The sequence below is a fragment of the Mirounga angustirostris genome, unplaced genomic scaffold, assembly GCF_029215605.1.
Source record: "Mirounga angustirostris isolate CCGP_5_RB_7025 unplaced genomic scaffold, mMirAng1.0.hap1 SCAF_5, whole genome shotgun sequence".
NCBI classification, from domain to species: domain Eukaryota; kingdom Metazoa; phylum Chordata; class Mammalia; order Carnivora; family Phocidae; genus Mirounga; species Mirounga angustirostris.
Window position 1 is genome coordinate 152,727,777 of NW_026991713.1, and position 7,862 is coordinate 152,735,638.

Here is a 7,862-nt window from a genome sequence, read left to right on the forward strand (position 1 = left end):
AATGGGGTATTTTCTGTCTCAGGATAATATGTAGGAATAACATGGTGCCCAAGACAACAGTCAATAACTGTTAGTTCCCCTTTCTCTAACACTATGTAAGTCAGGGTAGAAATGAAGCATGACAATTGGAAATGATGTTACCTCCCATCTCCTTGCCACAAGAGAATGTTCTTGGAATAAGGCCAGGCTAAGAGCTGAAGTGCAATGTAATCTGACTGAACAGGAAGAAAACATGTGTTAAACTGGACTTTTACCTTTTATTAAATTCCCCCCACCCTTCCCACCCTATCATGAAAGTAAAAACTGCTTATTTTAGGAAATTGGAAAACATAGAAAAAATGAAGAAAAGAAGGATCCATTGTGTTGGCACACAGATACAACTGCTGTTGATATTTTGTTGTATTTCCTTCGAATATGCTTACTTTTTAAAAAAATTGATGAAATCATATTGGATGTAAAGTTTTGTAGTTTGCCTCTCTGACTAAATAATATAACATGAGCATTTTCCTATGATAATGGCAGTGTCTCTGTAATCATCATTAAATTAAGCTGCATGATGTTTCGTTCTATCATGATTTACTTACTCCCATACTGTTTCTAAATTCTCCATAATTAGAAAAATACCAAGATGACCACGATTTCATATACAAAAATTGATCCACATTTCTAGTCATTTCTCTAAGGCATAGGCATTTTTAAAGGCTCATGATAGAAATAAAATTTTTTAAAAAGGCTCATGATATACATTGCCAGATGGCTTTCTAGAAATGTTTAACCGAGTTCATGGTTAACGGTTTAACCAAGAGAATGAGAGTTTTCACTTTACCTACGCTAACAATGAGAATTAAGAGATTTGAAATCCTTGTTACTTTGATTGTTAAAAACATCTTATCCCATTATCTTAAATTTACAATTTAAAATAGCTGGACTGGGTGGCTCAGGCCAGCTCTTGATTTCTGCTCAGGTTGTGATTTCGGGGTCCTAGAATGGAGCCCTGCATTGGGCTCTGTGCTCAGCAGGGAGTCTACTTCAGGATTCTCTCTCTCTCCCTCTGCCTCTGTCCCTGCCCCCACTCACGCTCTTGCTCTCTAAAATAAATAAATAAATCTTAAAAAATAAAAATAAATTTACAATTCTTTGATTTTAAAATGTTCTTGAATATTCATATCATTTCATTTTTGATTTTTTGGGTTTTTTTAACAATGTTTTGAATTTTTTATATCTGCTTTTTTAAATTTTCACTTTTATTGTGACATAAATCAAAATGATGTGTATGTATGGTTTAAATCATCATCATGATAATCCAGTAAAACGCTAATTTCTCCACCATCCGGCTTATGAAATAGAAGATTTCCATACCTTAGAAATCTCCTAGGTATTCCTCGACTACAAATGTTTCCCTCCTTCTTTCTGAAGTAACCATAATTCTGACATTAGTGGTACTTATTTCTTTGATTTTCCTTATAGTTTTACTATCCATCATGCATCTCTAAAAACAAAGTTTGTTTTATATGGTTTTGAACTTTATTTAAATAGAATAATAATGTAGATATCCTTCTATGGCTTATTTCACCCCAAACCGATATTCATCCATGTTAATGTGTATACTAAAATTCATTCCTTCTGCTACTGAATAGTATTACATTGTACACATGTTGGCTCCATATTTCTCTAAAGGAACCTGAGTCTCTGGTATGTACAGCTTCACCTTTACTTTGTGATATGTTATGTTTTAAGTCCATTTTAACATACGTTGTAAGTACACTATCCAGATTATTTGGTTCCTAATCTTATGTAGCGTCTCTTTGACAATTAGAAATTATTTTTATTCCAGTATATGAATTTTTTTTGTGACTCTTTCATTGTTTCAATATCTAGAAAGTTCTCTGTCACCCTTAAATGGGATTTTTTTTCACTATGTTCTTCTGCTTTGTTGTTCTTTTCTTTTTCTCTCTTTTGAGTATTTAGGTATGCATTTAACCATTTATACCATTTGGAATTTATTTTGCTTTACAGCAAGAAATGAACATGTTTGTTTTTGTTAAGTTGCTAACCGGTTGCCTTTTTTTTTTTTTTTTAAGATTTTGTTTATTTATTGGTCAGGGAGAGAGAGAGAAAGAGAGAGCACAAGCAGGGGGAGCGGCAGGCAGAGGGAGAAGCAGGCTCCCCACTGAGCAAGGAGCCTGATGTGGGACTCAATCCCAGGACCCTGAGATCAGGACCTGAGCTGAAGGCAGACACTTAACTGACGGAGCCACCCAGGCATCCCTAATCAATTGCTTTTTAAAACATTATCAAATAGCTCCTCTGTGCCAGGTATTGTCTGTTGACTCTCAGCCCACCCCTGTCCTGTATATGCTCTGTTCCACACTGCCACAGCCAGGAGTGGGAAAACTATGTTTCCCAGAGTTCTTTGCCAGCTGGTGTTAGTTCCTGCCATTGGGAGGCAGTCACATGGATTAACAAATAAGAAAAATGTAAAAGCTATTTTTCTGGTGGTGGCAACAGTAACAGCAGAAATGCAGACTCCTAGGCTCTTGATAACACTATCTTTTATGTTTTAATTCTCTAGCCCTAGAAGAGGTAGTAGTGTTCATCTCTGGGCAACACAAGATGTACCACTCTTTATTCTTCTGGATTTTCCATATATTTGTAATCAATTTCCTGTAGTAAGTTCCTTTCTGTTGGATATACCTGGAGTGCTTTCAGTTTTCTTTTGTGTACACTGATAAATCTTCCTCTTCCTACTGATTTGCAATGCCAGGTTTATTGTGTGTATGCATGCGTGTGCATGTGCATGTGCGTGCGTGCGTGCATGCATGCGTGTGTGTGGTATGCAGAAGGAAGGAGGGGGAGAGAGGAAACAAGAAGACTGTGTATTTGTTTTGGAGCTATCTATTTTGATTCCTTGATCTTGCCAATTCATGCATATGCATATTTATCATTATAATTATTATAGCTTTAGCATACACTTCAATATCTGACCGTGCAAATCTTCCCTCATTCTTTTTCTCATATGGTCTTCACTATTCTCATTTACTTATCAAACTGGGCTTTTAAGAAAAAAAATTTTAAAGGACAGTCGATTGTGTTCTGCCTACTCTAATCTTTCCCCCTGCATCTTGGTGAAGCTGAGAGCATTGCTTAAGAAAAGCTAACATTGCTTCACTGTGGAGAATCACAGAAACGATCCCACATACACCTGCACGCACACACTGTGCTTCCCCTTCCTATGGGCATAGAGGGCAGTTGTGTCTGGGTGCACAGGTGATCAATTATCATCCGTTCCGAGTGGTTCTTCCCTGCCACCTTGGGGTCACCCTACTTGGAGAAAGGCTGCCGAACTGTCATCTCTAACAATGAAAGGGATCTTATTTTCTCTGAGTCAGCCTGACTAACAATACCCAAGGTCAGAAGAGATATTTCCTGCAAGACCTTGCAATTTCTCAATAATCCTATTTGGGCTCATTGGATGAAATGGCTGTGGGAAAATGATCTGATCATTATTTTAAACACTGGGGCAATCATAGCAGAAAACGCCTCTGAAACATACTATCTCTGCTTTGGTAACTATCGAAAGGGAGAAAATTGGACAAGGTGCTTCATAGTGCTCTTCCGCCCCACCTTTTTTTTTTTTTTTTTTTGGTAAGAGGAGACTCTCATAATATTCTGAAAGCACCCCTGAGATCTCCCTACAATGCTCCCCTCTTGCTCTTCTGTTAAGCCTGATTTGGTTGGAAACAAAGGCTGCCCCCATTTTAGAAGCCTCAGCCCTGGGGAAGCCTCTGGCACTCTCCCCACACAGTTGGCTTTGTGTCTAAGACCGCTTTGGAACATGAAAGCACTCTCCAAGACCCTCAGGGCTTAGTGTCCCCAAGAGTGGGGCACAATGAGTGTGAGGAGCAGTGAAACTATTTTAGAGGGAACATGGGGAGAGTGCCAAGTCTTGCCTGGCAGGGAGAGCTGGTGAAGGGCAATGTGACTTTGCACAGACTTGGAGCAGAGTGGGAATCTCTGGGTTGCTGTGTCTGTCGAGTATTGCTCTGATTACCCAATACAAATACTGGTACTTTTTGCCTTCAAGATGCTTTCCGTACATGAAGACTCTTTTTCTATCCCCTCCTGGTAAAGTTTCATGGTGGCAAGGAAGTCCTCGTTTGAGTCCCAGTTCTGTGGCTCCAGGCACTTCACTCTGACTCTTTGAGTCTCAGATTTTTTACTAAAGGAATGAAGACATTGCTAACTTCTGTTCTGGCCCCTGGACTGTACGAATGTCTCAAGAGTTCTTCATGGAAGCCTGTAGAACAATTGCGAAAACTCGTGGAGCAGAAACTGTACCCCTGGCATTGTGCGGAACATTTACATACATTGGCCCCAGAAATGCTCAGCACGCCCCTGGGATGCATGCAGTGTTACCTCCACTTTAGCACTGAGGAAACAGAGGCACAGAGGGACTGAGTGATGGGCCTCAAGTGGCGCGGCTTGTATGTGCCAGTCAGTCCCAGCTCTGTCTGTCTGTCTGCAAAGCCCCTACCCTGCGCTTCCAGCAGTGGGAATATCAAAGGACGTCAGAGCGAGGCTCCCGCAGCGCCCAGCACACCGGGGGAAGGAGAATCCCAGCGCTCTGCTTCTCCAGTGCCCGCTCTCACACCCGCTCTGTTGGGGTACGTAAGGGGCTCAGAAGGCCTGTCTGGGATCACTGGGATCTCTCCAGCAAAGCCACAGCCTGAGCGCCAAGTCATTGAATAAGGGCTGAAGTTTCATCAAGAACTTGCCCAGGAGGCCCCTTGGAGCGGTAGGTCAGAGGCTCACTTCAGAGGCTGCACAGGGCAGCCGCAGGGTCGGGGAGAGCCAGACCTCAGCCCCGGACACCAGGAGACTCACAGCGCAAGACAGAAAACAGCGGCTGTCCCGTCCTTACCCACACACGGTTGCCTGGCAACCGCCCGTGAGGAGCTGCCAACGCTGGTGATACAATCGCAGCAGGGAGATCAGAGTAAGCCAATTAAAACTTCATTTATTTATTTGCATTTCCCTTTTTTTGTGTGTGGCTGTTCCCATAATTCCATTTGGTCCCGACTGCCCTTGAACATGGGCAAGAAGCTTGCGGGTGCAGAGAGCAACCCGGTGGACGACGTAGCCCATGTCCCTCCGACGCGGTCGGAAAATCCGCGCCTCACGGCGCTGGGGCTCGTTTTGTTGGCTTCTGTACCTGTCTTAGGTGCTTAGCTCCTCTGCGAAAGTTAAAATTTGCCTGGATTTCCAGCCAAAGCCTGTTTTCATCGCTGTCAGCGCTTTCCCCACTGTCGGCTCCAGTGCCTAGGAACATGCCTGCCGCGTAGTAGGTGCTTAGTAAACAACCGAGTGACTGAAGGAGTGATGGTTGTAGGAAGCAGACCCTGGGGAAAGTCATGACGCTAACTGACAGCCCCGCAGGGGAGTCTGACCCCACTGAGTTAGATGGTGAGGAAAACCTTAGTTTCACCCACTGGATTTTTTTTTTTTTTCCCCTGTTTTCGTTCTGTCCATCACACCTCCTCAGCTTTCTGGATGCATTTTAAGTGGCAAAAGAAAGAGTCCAACTTTAGACATGGAGGATGAGCAGGAGTCAGAAAAAAATAAGCCCCATTTATTCTCATTTATTCTCTTCTTCAAGCTCTGCATCCCTCCTGTTAGCCGACACACTTTTGTCCTGACTCTCTGGGTGTTCTCTCTGTCGCCTCTGCCTGCCCCTTGTCACGCCACTCAGACAACATAGCTCTTCCTCAGGACCCTGAGGGTGCATAATTACATCACACAGGTCATTTATTTTATTTCCAGAGTGTCACCTCAGAGGGGAATGTGGGTGGAGGAGATGTGGAGGCTTGGGCCTTGCTTGTGGATATATATATTTTTGCATAAAACAAAGTAGAATGGACATTGGTCTAGGATTTAAAAAAATCCTGGTCTAAGCCAGGCTCATTCACTAACCCCCTGTGTGACCTTTGGCAGTTTTGAACATTTGAGTCCTTCAGGTGCCTCTTGTAGGATATTGGGAGGAACAGGTGCTCCCTTCCAGCTTTAGATATTTATGGTTTTAGAACTGTGTTTCTCAACCTTTTTCATTTTTTTAAAAGATTTTATTTATTTATTTGAGAGAGAGAGAGCACAAAGGGAGAGTGAGAGGGAGAAGCAGACTCCCTGCTGAGCAGGGAGCCTGATATGGGTCTCCATCCAGGACCCTGGGGATCATGACCTGAGCTGAAGACAGATGCTTAACCAACTAAGCCACTCAGGTGCCCTCAACCTTTTTCAAAATTATATTGCTTCCCTGCCTCCAAGCCTTTTTAGACACTTGTTTCCTAATTATTTCCCCATGAAACTTTAACACCATAGATAAAATATATTATCTGTTTATGTGCTGTATGTGTATCTGTGCTTTATACATAAAAAGCATAAGATTGTTTTGACAACCCCCTGAAGAGCCCATTTGTACCCCATTGGGGAGGATATAGTCTCCTTTGAGAATGCATGTTGTAGAGTAAAGGCCCCTGTCTTTTCCTTTGACTTCTGGGTCTCAGTAAAATAAAAAGCCAGCCTGTGGTTTTAAAAACAACACTCACTGGGGGGGCGGTGGGGGAATAAAAGGACTAAAAACCACTAACTTCTTTTTGGAATGAAGTCATGATCGCCTTTCTATGGCACCACTTTTAGAACTCAGCATCTTACCTGACCAGCATCACCTCCTTTATTCTTGGGCCCCCTTCCTCTCCCCGGTCTCTCTCCCCTTGCACTGAGCCTGTGGCATGGTGTGTAGAGACCAGGGGGGCGTGATGGTTAATTTTACATATCAACATGACTGAATCCTGGCATGCCCACATTATTCTGGGTATGTCTGCGATGGTATTTCTGGCTGAGATTAACATTTGAATTGGTAGACTGAGTTAAGTAGATTGCCCTCCCCAGTGTGGGTGAATCTCTTCCAATCTATTGGACAGCTGCATAGAACAAAAGTTTGCTCTCTCTGCTGGGACATTGGATTTCTCTTGCCCTCAGACTGGAACTGCATTACCAGCTTTCCCTGTCTCCAGTTGCAGATAGAAGACTGTGGGACTTCTCAGTGTCCATAATCACGTGAGCCAATTTCTTATAATAGATCTCTTATATTGGTTCTGTTTTTCTGGAGAACGCTGACTGATCCAGAGAGCTCAGGGAGGGATCATGCTAGGTCATGCTGGCTTTGTAAGTCACTACTGTAGCAGACTTCATTTTGTCCTTTGCACATTATCACCAGTCCCTCTTACTTTTCCTGTACATACATCCCCCAACGTGTGTGTTTTGCTGCTAGTGGTTGGCATTCATGGCCTTCAGAGGATCGCCCTTGGGCTACTGGAACCACCTCAGTACTGAGAACTGGGTGGCCCATAGCCAATGACTGGCAGGTAAGGAGCACAGGCCCCTAGTCTCTTTGTCTTGAGACACAACAGACTGAAGTGCATTTATGCGCCACAGCTCCCTGCAGGGCGAGGCTGGGGATAGGACGTGACCTTTCTTAGCTCCGGGTCCTTCTCCAGCCTCTTCTCCAGTTTCTTGGAAGCACTGAATCAGTCACATACACTAGAATCCTGGGCTTCAGATCTGCTTCTGGAAGGAGCTGGCCAAAAAAGGTCATAGTAAGGATCTGGACTTCCTCCTAAGAAGAGTGGGAAACCATTCCAAGAATGAAATGATCAGATTTTAAAACTCTATCTCCTAATTCTGGTCACGGCCTAATTGCCTCAGTGTTCCTGGCTGAACCGGGCTTCTGTCTCCCCTTCTCTAGTGAGTGGGCAGACCTCTTGAATTTTCCATTCCCCAGAAGTCAATTGAGTTTTTGCCTATTT